Source organism: Erpetoichthys calabaricus, chromosome 2, assembly GCF_900747795.2.
Source record: "Erpetoichthys calabaricus chromosome 2, fErpCal1.3, whole genome shotgun sequence".
NCBI classification, from domain to species: Eukaryota; Metazoa; Chordata; class Cladistia; order Polypteriformes; family Polypteridae; genus Erpetoichthys; species Erpetoichthys calabaricus.
The window spans coordinates 83159376-83173919 of record NC_041395.2 but is presented as its reverse complement, the minus strand read 5'-3'; the positions used below and the strand labels follow the sequence as shown (position 1 = coordinate 83173919).

Genomic DNA, 14544 nt, shown 5'->3' with positions numbered 1-14544 from the left:
TTATCAAGTTAGTAGAATACAACCATGCATTCAAAATTGAGCACCTCAGTAACACAAAAAATAACATTTCTACAATAAAAACTGGGTGTGTAGCTCTAATAACACATTGTCATATATTGTGGTTTGGACATATCTATTGTTATTCTGAACTTTAATTCTTTGTTAATTTTTGTTCTTTTGATTACTGTTTATCATTATATCAATGATGCCATTTTGTTCTGATACTTTCCCTCTCAGACATTGCCATTTTGTGCAGTAGCCTTATTGTTCATAAAAATCCATTATGACCAGCAGCGTTGATATGTGTGATGCCATGATGTTACTTTATTTAAGATGGAGGGGCTCGATGCTCTCTAGCTTAGCTTTGAGATAACTCACTGTATAGTTTAGGTTTGTTTTTGAATAGAAAGTCATTTGGTTTGAGCTCATTTTCATTAGTTTTGGCGTACATCTTTTGCTACATCACTTGAATTAAGAATTCCACTTTTCATTTTGAACTTTGTTGCAGATCTTTTGTTCAACTGTGCTTCCAGTTTGCGTGTTTCAATGGCTCTGTTTTTGGCTGTTCCCTTTAAAGCCCCTTTGTTTTTTTTCAAGATCATGAAATTGTCAATTTAAACCTTGTGGAAAGGCTGAAAAAAGCAAAAATTTTTTATCACACTCAATTAGCCTGAAGAACAGCAGAGCCAAATTCAATACAAGGAAACACCAAGGTTAAAGACATTTAAAAAAAAGCTGAAACTGAAGGGTTTTTTTATCTTTATTTAGAGCTCTCACTCCAGGGTCATTCTTTCTATTATTAAGAGCCAATGAAAGACTTTTCTATAAAACAAAACAAAATTCCTACTCTCATTTAAATGTTGCTCTTTTTATGACTGTTTTCTTGACTAGAATTTTGCTACTAACTCGAAAGGTCTCCACTTGTAGCTGACTATTAAGTGATAGCACACTGCGCTTTTCAACTGCTTAAATACCAAATGACACCAATATGGATATACAGAGTAATGACACCAGCAGCATGCCAACCGTTGGTCCATCTCCCATGTGAATTATTGTCCTCAATGCTCAACAGTGTGAGGGCCGAAAGAAGAACAAAATTAGGAAAAAGACCAAACAAAACACCACAACAAAGTAAATAAATAACAAAACAAAATAGCATTGAAACAATCATGTCCAGATCCAGACTTCAGTGAAGCACTTTCTTAATTCCCCTGCTATCTCCAAGAATAATACCGGTAAGCTGCTGACTCTTTTGTGTCTCATGTCTCAAAAGTCTCATGTCCATGTAAGGCATTTTCATGTCCTTGCCATGTGTATGTCTGCATTTCTTCCTTTTTCCAAATACGTGAGTGTTGGATTATTTGGTGAATCTAAATAAAATGAGCATAGCTGTGTGCATAGCAGTACTCTGAGACAGATTGAGCCCAGTTCTGCCGCCCCCTACATTCCTGAAATGAAGTATGAGAGCTTTAAAAACAGATGGATGGACTCAGGAGAAATTTAATTATGCCTCTTCAATGCAGGGGACTTCTACTTCAGCTATTTTGTTGAAATATTAAGTCATTTATGTTTTGTGTGGGATCCAGTAAGGTTTTGGCATTTTCTAGTGGACCCAGTGCAAACCTCACAACAAAACAAAATGCATAGGGTTTGCTCATCACTAGTGGTGACATATCCTGGTGCTCAAAGATTCAACTCTATACAGATGTTATTGTATTGCCATTACTGCCTTCCATTTCAAGTACTGGTTATTATAGGATCCCTAAAGCAGGTCACCAAAGTATCATTAGGGAGATTTCTTCTAAAACGTATAGTCAAATAGGACTTTGTCAGTTCATATAGACTTTTCAGTTATGGTCCTGGTTTCAGACAAGAATGTCTAGAGCTGCCTAATTTAGTTGGTTTACAGTTAATCCTGTTATTAACAGCTCACCATTTTATTAAGAGGTATGTGAAAGTGTTGATCTGCTACAGATGACCAGTACCAGTGACACAGCTATAAAAGAGAAACTAACAAATACGAACAACACAATACTTTAAATGCTAATCTCTATGTTGTTGCATTTTTCATATTCTTCAAAAATTCTGTAGCAAATAAAGCTGCTTATAAAAATGTAGGAAGAGCATGAAATAGTCCCAGCTCCACCATATGAACATATTTGCTATACACAGCATTTGTCATAGTTGACTCAGATCTTTATGTTCTGTTCAATATGCTGTGGAAACCATTTTTTTTCTTAAATTAACATTCTGCTTACTGTGGTAACTTGCAGGTTGGAATAGTAATGACTTACACAAAGCATAAAGAAATAACCACTGCTCCCTCAAGGCTGGACCTCCACCAGAGCAAATTTTGTCATCTGCATTAAAAGCAATGGAGTGCATATGGTACAGTCAAAAAGGTGGAGATGCATGGTTAATGGGGGACAGAAGCTTTATTAAAGTTGAGGTGTCCACACAGATGTGGTTTCCTAACTATTCAAGCAATTAATATTAACTGGTCAACCAGGGTTACAACAGGCCTAATTGCTTGTAATAATGAAAATGATGATCAAATGTATAATGGGTGGGGTGGCATGTTTTCTAGTAATCTGTTATCATTTCTTAACTAATTAAAGACAATATGCTGTACCGACTCCAAATCAAAGCCATTTTTTTTTAATGCACTTGTTTTAACAGCATTTTTGTATTCATCCATTCAATCATTTATTCTCAAACTAGCTTTCCAATTCATTGGAACCTTCTTAGCTGATGTCAGAGACCACCACTTAGGGCACATTCACACACACACAAACACTCAGTCACCAGTTAACCTAACACAGGGGAAGGGATGAGACCAGTAGTACCTGGTTAAAAAATACTCAGATGCATGGAGGATGTGCAAACAAGCTGTGATGTGAGCCTGGATCAAGGGAGTTGTGAGACAGCAGTGCTGATTTATAACACACATATTGTATTCTTCAACTAAATCATGAATAATTAAATTACAGTACAACACTGTTTGACTTAGTCCCAGAGGATTCAAGAAAACACAGAAATACACATACAGATAATCATAGTTTAAATTATTTAGACATTTAAAACCACTGTTCAAATGTGACAGGAGGCGACAACATAAGATCAAGGAGTGATAAAGAACACAATAGGCAGGGACAGAGAAAACAGCCTTGGGGAAGAATTTAGTTCAGCCCAGAATGGGCGCCCCATTTGATTTTGCCAATATTTGTTCTTACTTTAATGTTCAGGGGAAGAGACATCTAAGGACTCCACTGGGGATTCAGTTCCAGTTGGAAGAAGGAAGTGAGCTAGCAAAGTAATAGCAAAGCAGAAGGCTCTTCAAAAAAACACAAGGGGAATGGATAAGCAGAGGAAATGCAATCTTTAACGGCCATATGGCTGTGACATCCCAAGGAGTGTGACGCCAAAGTAGCCATTACTGACTTTGAAAGGCTTACTGATCTCTGAAAGATGATTGTACAAAAAATAGTGAGATTTGAAATCGTCATAAAATATATAGTACTAGCTTTTTTGTTATATATTCATGACTGTTATGCTGTTTTATTTTCTAACATTGAAAAATGCTTGTTTTCAAAGCATTTATTTGTTCTGTTGTAGTACCACAAAATTGCAATCTGCAGGATTGTCTTATCAAAAAGTTTCATAGGAAAATTAAATAATAATAATAATAATAATTTACTTTATTTGTAGGCAACTTTCAAGGCACACAAGGACACCTTACAGAACACATTAATAACAGCAGTCACAATATAAAATTAATGGAATATAATAAAATTGAAATTAACTTTATCAGCTAATATCAGACAGAATAAGCCATCTTAAAAAGATGTGTTATTAAGATGAAATTTAAAGGTGGGAAGAGAGTCAACATTTCAAATATATTGTGGGAGAGAATTCCAGAGGTGTGGGGCTGCTCAACTGAAAGCTCTAAACCCCATGGTAGTCAAGTGAGCAGAAGGTATAATGAGACTGATAGAGGAAGAAGATCTAATGATATGAGAAGGAATGAAGATATGAAGAAGATCAGAAAAATAAGGAGGTGCCAGATTATGAAGGGTCTTGTAAATAATAATAAGAATCTTAGAATCAATGCGATATTTAACAGGGAGCCAGTGAAGGTGCTGAAGGACTGGAGTAATGTGTTCTATGGAAGGGGTTCTGGTAATAATACGAGCTGCAGCTTTCTGAACCAATTGGAGCGTGTAAAGGAGTTTGTGAGGAAGACAAGAAAGAACAGAATTACAATAATTAATACGAGGTATAACCAGAGCATGAAGAAGAATAGCAGTGCTGGCAGAAGAAAGAGACAACAACAACAACATTTATTTCTATAGCACATTTTCATACAAACAATGTAGCTCAAAGTGCTTTACATGATGAAGAAAGAGAAAAAAGACAAAATAAATAATTAAAATTAGGGAACACTAATTAACATAGAATAAAAGTAAAGTCCGATGGCCAGGGAGGACAGAAAAAACAAAAAAAAAAAAACAGCTGGAGAAAAAAATAAAATCTGCAGGGGTTCAGAGGCCACGAGACCGCCCAGCCCACTCTAGGCATTCTACCCAACATAAATGACCTCAATCAGTCCTCATTGTATTCAGGGTTCTCATGGAAGAAATTGATGATGACGGTCATGGGGACTTCTGGCCTTTAAGCCATCCATGTAGGGACATCATGGTGCTTTGATCAGGTGGTGGTGGTGCAGATCACCACCACAGAAAACCGGAAAAAGAACAGAAGAGAAAATAGGGGTTAGTACGGATTTTGGAGCCACCCTGAATAATAATGATAATTAATTGAATTTACAGAGCATTAGGATTAAACTAAGATGAAGCTATTAGAAAGCCATGTTAAAATAGTGTGCTTTCAGCAGTGTTTTAAAGTGCTCCACTGTAATTAGTCTGGCAAATTCCTATTGGCAAGCTATTTTAGATTTTAGGTGCATAACAGCAGAAGGCCGCCTTGCCACTTCTTTCAAGTTTAGCTCTTGGAATGAATTCTAAACAGATACTCATTTGAAGATCTAAGGTTACAATTTGGAGTGTAAGGTGTAAGACATTCTGAAATATAAAATGGAGCGAGATTATATAAGGCTTTGTAAACCATAAGCAGTATTTTAAAGTCAATTCTAAATGACACAGGCAACCAATGTAGTGACATCAAAACTGGGGTGATGTGCTCGGATTTTCATTTCCGAGTTAAGATTCTAGCAGCTGCATTCTGCACTCGTTGCAATCGATTTATGTCTTTTTTGGGTAGTCCTGAGAGGAGTGCGTTACAGTAATCTAGCTGAATAAAAACAAAAGCGTGAACAAATTTTTCAGTATCTTGCAATGTTATAAGAGGTCTAACTTTTGCTATATTTCTTAAGTGAAAAAATTCTGTCCTAGTAATCTGATTAATATGTGATTTAAAATTCAGATCAGAGTCAATAGTTACCCCTAAATTCTTTTCCTCCATCTTGACTTTTAATCCTAATGCATCAAGTTTATTTCTAATAACCTCATTATATCCATTATTGCCAATCACTAAAATTTCTGTATTCTCTTTATTTAGCTTGAGAAATTTACTACTCATCCATTCAGAAACACAAGTGAGACACTGTGTCAGTGAATCAAGAGTGTCTGGGTCGTCAGGTGCGATAAATACAGTTTTGTGTCATCAGCATAGCTGTGGTAGCTCACGTTATGCCCCGAGATAATATGAACTAATGGAAGCATTTAAATCGAAAAGAGCAGCAGACCCAGGATAGAGCCTTGTAGAACACCATATAGAATATCATGTGTCTTTGAAGTATTTAATAATTACCACAACTAACAATGAATTTTCTACCTGCCAGGTAGGATTCAAACCAATTTAAGACACTGCCAGAGAGGCCCACCCATTGACTAAGGTGATTTCTAAGAATATTGTGATCAATGGTATCAAATGCGGCACTCCGATCTAAGAGGATGAGAACAGATAAACGGCCTCTGTCTGCATTTACCCGCAAGTCATTTATTACTTTAACGAGTGCAGTTTCTGTACTGTGATTTGTTCTGAAACTCGACTGAAACTTATCGAGAATGGCATATTTATTGAGGTGGTCATAAAGCTGCATAATGACTGCCTTCTCTAGAATTTTACTTAAGAAAAACAGGTTAGAAATAGGTCTAAAATGTTCAAAAGCAGAGGAGTCAAGATTATTTTTCTTCAGCATGGGGTTTAGCTACAGCATCTTAAGACAGTCTGAGACGACCCCCGTATCAAATGACGAGTTTACTATGTCAAGAATACTATCAATTAGCACACCCGATACTTCTTTGAAAAAATTTGTTGGTATTGGGTCAAGGACACAGGTGGAGGGTCTCAGTTGAGAAATTATTTTATATAAATGAGGTAAATCTATCCTGGTGAAAGAATTTAATTTGTTTATAATGGAGTACTGAGGCTTAAGAGGAACAGTGTTGGGGAGATGTACTTTATTATTTCTAATATCATTAATTTTGTGATTAAAAAATATAGCAAAAGCCTCACAAGTTTCACTGGAAGTATTTTGGAGGCATTCCATTGAGTGACCTGAGTTTAACAGACGATCAATTGTAGAGAATAAGATTTTGGGGATTACTAGCATTGCTATTTATAATTCTAGAGAAATAACACCACCTCTCAAGATGGACTATGTTGTTGTATTCTGTTATTTTAACCTTCAATATCTAATAGTGGATAATTAGCTTAGTTTTTCTCCATTTACACTCACCTCACTGGGATGTTCTCTTTAAATCAGACACTCTTTAGGTCTTCCATGGTGTAACAGTGCTAGAAGATTTTTTAACTATCTTTTCAAGTGCGACTATGTCAGCAGCAGCTCTCACCTTAGTATTAAAATTATTATTACGTTATTCTCACGATTGTAGTAAGCACTACAAATGGACTAGCTGCTTAGAATGTTTGTAAATTTTGAAGCTGCTGATGAATCAAAGAAGAGTTTTTTAACAATATGCTTCTCATGAATATTTTCTATCATTATTTCTATATTAAATAGTAAGAGAAAATGGTCTGATAGACCAATATCAATGATCCACTTCACATCAACTTTTAGTCCTTTTGTAATTACTAAGTCTAACGTATGACTGGCTTTGTGTGTAGGCTGACTAATTTGCTAAGACGGGCGTAAACGGCTAATATTATGTAGATGGAAATATGCAAACCAAGTAAAATTATTAATATGCGCCTCAAATTTTAAGGTACTATCAAGAATAACACCTAAGCTCTTAACCTGGGAGGAAGAAGAGATATGAGAATTATCAATAGTCAATGAAATATTATTACATTTGTTCAAAACAGATTTAGTTCCTACCAGAAGAACCTCTGTTTTATTACTATTTAATTTAAGCAAATTAGCAGTCAGTCATGATTTAACTTCCACAGACAGTCAGAGAGGGAAGAAGGTGGAAGAGTGGAATCAGGCTTAGTAGACAGGTAGAGCCTGGTGTCATCAGCACAACAGTGAAAATGAATATCAGATTTTCTAAAGATGTGACCTAGAGGCAGGAGGTAACAAATAAACAGAAGAGGGCCCAAGACAGAGCCCTGGGGAACACCACTAACAACTGGACAAACTTGTGATCTGAAATTGTTTAGTTGTACAAACTGTGTACGATTTAAACCAGGCTTGTGGAGTGCCAATAATACCAATTGAGTTTAATCTCTGAAGGAGAATATCATGAGAGATTGTGTCAAAGGCAGAACTCAGATCTAGGAGCACAAGTATGGTTAACAGCCCAGAGTCTGCTGCCATCAGCAGGTCATTGGTGATTTTAACCAGGGCTCTCTCTGTACGAAAGACTGAAATTGATCAAAGAAATGATTGTCAGTATGGTAACAGTGAACCTGCTCAACAACAGTTTTTTCCAAGTGTTTTGGAAAGGAAAGGCAAATTTGAGATTGGACGATAATTATTTAGGTTGTAGGGATCCGCACCAGATTTCTTGAGAATTGGAGTTATTACAACCGTTTTAAAGGATAAAGCAAGAATTCCAGAGATTAGGGAAGAATGTAGGAACTGGATCCAGCTGACACGTAGATGGCTAGGATTTTCTAATAATACCAAATATTTCATCCACAGCTGGAAGTTTAAAACTAGTAAGAAAAGAAGAATGGGGATCATTAAAGACTCCGTGTACAGAAATTTCCAAAAGTAGTCAACTGCTGGGGATATTTCCAATCTAAAAAGGTCATAAAAGAGTTACATTGGCCAGTACAGTAAAACTGAGGTGGAAGACTGTCAGGTGGTCGTAGGATGTTTTTTACAGTTGAAAATAAAGCCCTAGTATTCCCTTCAGCAGTCCCAATTAGTGTTGCATAATATGTAGTTTTTGCTGCAGACAAAGTATCCTTATAGACGCGCATGTGTTCATCATACATATTCTTATGGACAACAAAGCCCATCTTTTTATAAACGTCGGCCCTTAGCTTTAAGTTGCCGAAGTTCCGGGGTGAACCAGGGGGCAGAGTGGATGAAAGAGACAGTCCAGGTTTTCAGAGGAGCAAGATTATCTAAAAGGCTGCATAGTCCATAGTTATAGAGGGAAACTAGTTCATCTGGGTTAAACAAATTGTCACTACTGGGCAGACTGTTGACACCATTAGAGAAGGCAATTAAATCAATAATTTTTAATATTGTGAAATGAGATTAAATGGAAAAGATTTGATTTAGATAATATTAAGTCGACATTAAAAGACACCAGTTTGTGATCGGATATCGACAGGTCAGATGCCTTACAATTATAATGAGTAACAGCAGAGTAACAAATAAGATCAAGAATATGGCCTTTAGAGTGAGTGAGTAGGAAAGTCTGAAAATTAATGCAGACCAATACTATTGAGGCACAATATAAAATCCCTTGTAAGATTATTAGTAACAGTGTCCATATGTATATTAAAATCATTCAATAAAATAACATTAGATGACATAGAACAAAGAGAATTTACAAACTCAGACAGTTCATTTAAAAAGTCCTTATTCATCTTAGGCGGTCAATAAATAGTGGCAAGAAGCCGAGAGTTGTTGCAGTGTTGTAGCTGTTATCACTGTTGTCTCTCATTTCTTTTGGTTTCTCTATATGTGAAGTTTGCTGTCTCATCTCTGTGTGGGCTTTCTCTGTATAACTTACTTTCATCTTACATCCTAAAGATCTGAATGTGAACTGAAATGTATTGCTCCAAACTTGTCCAGTATGAGCACATAGACCCAGTGTTGTTATGTCACAGTGCTCAGTTTCCAGCTGAGATTCAGTCATTTCAGTGGATGCATGGCTGCTTTCTTTCTGCCTTGTTCCTTTCACTGCTATGCCAGTATGTTTCAGTTTGTCATGACCATTGGAGGATCTATCATCAGAAGTCTGTGATGGCAAGGGGCTTTTTCACCAATGCCATCCACCATCACCATTCCCACCACTTTCATAAAATGATCAAAGTCTAAATGATCAATGGATAAAGTAATCGAGTTGTACACCAAAATCAAGAGGAAAAACTACAGCATTGAATAAAATGACCCGGTGTCTAGGTGTTGCATTGATCAATTCTAAGTTAAGGACCTAATTCACCTAGGGGCCTGTGGTAGTCTTAATCCAGCCTTGCTCATGACTCACCCTAAAAAAGTGAACTGAAAAATTCAGATCAATTTAGTTTCTTGCTGTTATACCTTATAGCACAACAAAAAGTTGTTTTTGATAATTCCGAAACAACCAGTGACAATGCAGTACATGGTAAATGAGCTTACGTGTGTGATACAATGTTTGGGCCTTTCTATGGCAACATTATATGCCTGATTACCTGAAATTTAATGGGCTATTAATAATAATTAAATTATCGGTAAGACTTTGATATGTAAGGCTAACAGCTCCAATGATAAATGTTGACCAAATCCTAAAATATGCCATTCTTCAAATCTTCTACATTTGCAACCTCATCTTACTTCATCTTGAGCAAACCAATTATGGTTTAATGGTGAGAATCTTAAACTGTGGTACAATATTTCAATTTTTTCTGTCAGTCAAGTTCAAAATGTTACATAACCTTGGTAGCAAATGTATGTGGATGATATTGATATATAATATGGTTACAAATCCGTTTAACAAATGGCACCACTATCTGTTAGTTTGTTTGAGTGACGTAGCCTTACTGCATTCATTTTCAGCAGCTTTTCACAATGCTATGGAATTACACTCAACCACAAACATGGAAGCCTCTGCTCTGAGGAATTGTGTTTGTCTCCATGCTGTTCTTGAGGTGTTCCCACATACTTTCAAATGGCTGTGCCTGTTCATTTTCACTAATCAATCAAATCTTTGTCAGTGCGCACTTATCACAGCCTAACACTTGGCTGGATCAAAATTCTGAAAAAGGACAGGATTTTGGTGTGCCATACATAGCGGATACTGTACAGTTCTCAAGCATTCTTTTGCTTCTAGCAAACGTCTCTTTTAAAACATCACTGCCTCCGTTATTTGAGCCGATCAACCCAGCTATAAAGTAAGAGAGGCCATCACAATGCTTGCTGATTTTCATCTGCGACAACTGTTTAAACAGAGCACCACTAACAGTAGTTCTAGAGGTCACAAAATCATTAAGGCCCAGCAAAAAGGAATGCAATTAGCAGTATGGTGCGTACAGTATAAAATGTGTTATTAACTCAGAGACACAGGTGAGCTTCAAAACTGGAGAAGTGAATTGTTTAAAAATCAGTATACAGTATATGAGATCACTCACACCACACAGTCTGTCTTTATTCAGAAGTTTTGAATCAGTTTTGTAACGATGGACTGCAACACAAAGAGACTTGTTCTTTGTCCTTATTGAGATACAGCCTACTGAAGGATTGCTATCTTGAAAAAAAAAATTAATAGAAATTAGTGTCAAAACCAAACCTAAAATTTTTAAAATGCTGCTGACTTAATCTGTTGAGACCACCTTCATGGCTGATGATTGATCATGGAGTCTGCCAAATTTTACTTAACATGCTTTTGGAGAAAAAAAAAGTTGAGGAACTGAGAAGCCTCTTAGACAGCCCATTAATCTGAGATGGAATATAAAAAAGTGAATTTCTGTCTCGCTCAAAGAGTGCAATCGTAGTCAGTGGGGCCCCTTCTGCTCTGCATGTTAAAGAAGAGATGGAGTATGTCACAGAAAATCAAGCACAGATTTTTCAAAAGCTTTTTTTCACCCCTTTCATTGTACTCCATTTGTTATCAAGTACCATTCAAAGTGGTAAAAGCACTACCGTGCTGATCCAGGATACCAGCATTTTAGTCTTATTTAGTTTAAAAGTCAGAATAACTGTACACCACAATAATGAAGCAGATGTTTGTATTTTGTTTGAAATATTTCTTCTATTAAGAAGCCCTAAAGATTTTCAGGCCAACCTATGAATTATTCATGACGAAACTCACTTACCAGAAGTGGTCAGTCATCACAAAGGACTGGGGGGTTAAAGGAAACACAGTGTCAGTAGATGAGCTGAAATGTTAAGGAAAGTGCTCTCTGATTTAGGAATTGTTAGGATTCTTTTGATATTTAATTATTTATTTTAAGGAACAGCCAAACCTAAAAGAGAGAAATCCTTATTTTTATACTGCCAATAAATGGCTAGCTATGAAATGCATAGATAGATAGATAGATAGATAGATAGATAGATAGATAGATAGATAGATAGATAGATAGATAGATAGATAGATAGATAGATAGATAGATAGATACCAATGTATTGCATTCCTTAATATTCTAGTGGATGTTTGTACTTAAATGAGGTGGTCTATAGTGTTCTAACATTACTATAGCCATTCATTATGTCAGACTGCAAACAAATTAATCCATTCAGCCTTTGACTTAATCTACTTAGTCTAATAATGGAGTAAGGGGGAGCAAGAACCTATTTAGGGAACCATCTGACACCAAGCATTAACCATCCCCACTTGGGACACAAATTCACTTACACATATTCAGTGTAGGGAGGCTGATTAATCTAAAATGTCTGTGAGAGAAAACTAGGGTCCTTACAGAAAGCCTACACAGGCACAAGGAAAAAGCACAACCACTCCACTGAAGGAAGTTAGCTTGGGAATCAAGGCTTTGTCCCTGGAGAAGTGAACCAGCAGCACCAGTGGACCTTCATCATCAGTAAAGAAATGTAAAGTATGAAAAAATGCAAAACCTTTTTCCCATAAGTATTTTCCCCCTGAGTTGTTTGCTCACTTCATTTTACAGATGAAAGCCATCCTTCCATCTTCACATTGCTGGGACATTTCTAGACAGCATCAGGTGCAAAAAAGTAACCCAACCAGGATGGGATGCAAAACCCATCAAAGGGCACATTAGTAGCACACATCAGTATTCACTTTTTCTGTGATTTTTCATAGTCATTGGTGAACCTCACACATGTTTGTGTTAGGATGGAGGATGTAAGAGAAAACTGGCACACCAGAAGAAAAGCCATATAGACACACTGAAAACATGCAAGCATTGCACAGGCACTTGCTAGGTGGGAAATCAAACATAGACCCTGTAGTAATGTTCTCCTTGTCACTGCATTACCTCAATACAAAAGTGGAAAAGCAAAATCCACCTTAATAAAAGGACACGTGTCTGTGTGTGTATCTGTGTGTCTGTTTCATTGCTAGCATTAGGAAGAAAAATTTTAAAATAGGCCAAACATTAAAAGAAGGGTCAGAAAAATAATATATATATTATATATATATATATATATATATATATATATATATATATATATATATATATATATATATATATATACATATATATATATATATATATATATATATATATATATATATATATATATATATATATACTGGGGGCTCCCCCTTGCTCGCTTCACTTGCCAGCCACTTTTGCGTTGTGAAGAGGGGGGCTGAACACACCCCAAGGAGACGTGGGTCTCTCCTCCGAAACCCCCTCTTAAACGATGACACAATGCGGAACACATACAGGTTTTTTTTACCTCCTCTTTGCTCGAACAGCTGTGGCTTGCTGCTGCTGCCGTGCCGCATGATCTGCATCTTGCGCGGTGCTTCGAACATTTAAAAGCCTGCACAGCAGCTGTGCTATTATATCTTTTGCCTCAAAGTCCCGTCTTGCGAGATGTGAGTTCTTGATATTTTTTAGTTTATAATTTAAAAATGGAATCTGAAAATCTAATAACTTACTTTAAAGTTCTATAAATTCTGAAAAGATACCAAACTTATATGTGTAGGTTTTAAAATAAGCCTGATTTAAAGTGTGACAAAAAACATGACATAAAAATGTCACCGTTGCACTTGGAGTCCTGCCACGTGCAAAAGTTCGCTGACGGCACTGCTACCGTGGGCTGCATCAGGAGTGCGCAGGAGGAGGAGTATAGGGACCTAATCAAGGACTTTGTTAAATGGTGCGACTCAAACCACCTACAACTGAACACCAGCAAAACCAAGGAGGTAGTGGTGGATTTTAGGAGGCCCAGGCCCCTCCTGGACCCCGTGATTATCAGAGGTGCCTGTGTGCAGAGGGTACAGACCTATAAATACCTGGGAGTGCAGCTGGATGATAAATTGGACTGGACTGCCAATACTGATGCTCCGGCTCTGTGGACGGAGCCGGTTATACTTCCTTAGAAGGCTGGCGTCCTTCAACATCTGCAATAAGATGCTGCAGATGTTCTATCAGAGGGTTGTGGCGAGTGCCCTCTTCTACACGGTGGTGTGCTGGGGAGGCAACATAAAGAAGAGGGATGCCTCATACCTGGACAAACTGGTGAGGAAGGCAGGCTCTATTGTAGGCACGGAGCTGGACAGTTTGACATCTGTGGCAGAGTGACGGGCACTGAGCAGGCTCCTGTCAGTCATGGAGAATCCACTGCATCCACTGAACAGTATCATCTCCAGACAGAGGAGCAGCTTCAGCGACAGACTGCTGTCAATGTCCTGCTCCACTGACAGACTGAGGAGATCGTTCCTCCCCCACACTATGCGACTCTTCAATTCCAAATAAATAAACGTTAACATTATACAAAGTTACTGTCCGTATGCCTGCATTTTTATCACTCTTTAATTTAATATTATTTTTATCAGTATGCTGCTGCTGGAGTATGTGAATTTCCCCTTGGAATTAATAAAGTATCTATCTATCTATCTATCTATCTATCTATCTATCTATCTATCTATCTATCTATCTATCTATCTATCTATCTATCTATCTATCTATCTATCTATCTAGATAAATACCAAATAGGGGTATAAAAAATTAGGAAATTGGTCTTATTTACCTATTATGTTGTCCAATGTTATACAGCCACAACAGCAACATGTTAGCGACTTTCTTGCATCCGCTTGGGCCATGTATTGCTGTAGCTGTAATACTAATGACTGGTAACTTTGCATAATGGGCAATGGATGAGAGAAAATAACGATAAAGTATGCATACATTGGGAAGCCAAAGCCCCGATATAACTTGGTTAGAGTTGCTAAGCTAGGCCAATGTGGTAGCAAC

The 14544-nt window shown here is 37.1% G+C and overlaps 1 protein-coding gene across 1 annotated transcript in view; it reads left to right on the top strand.

Annotated features, from left to right (window-relative positions):
• nes (nestin) overlaps nucleotides 1–14544 on the top strand; it is a 52775-nt gene that overhangs the window by 18467 nt on the left and 19764 nt on the right. The gene's annotated exons all lie outside the window — the stretch shown is intronic.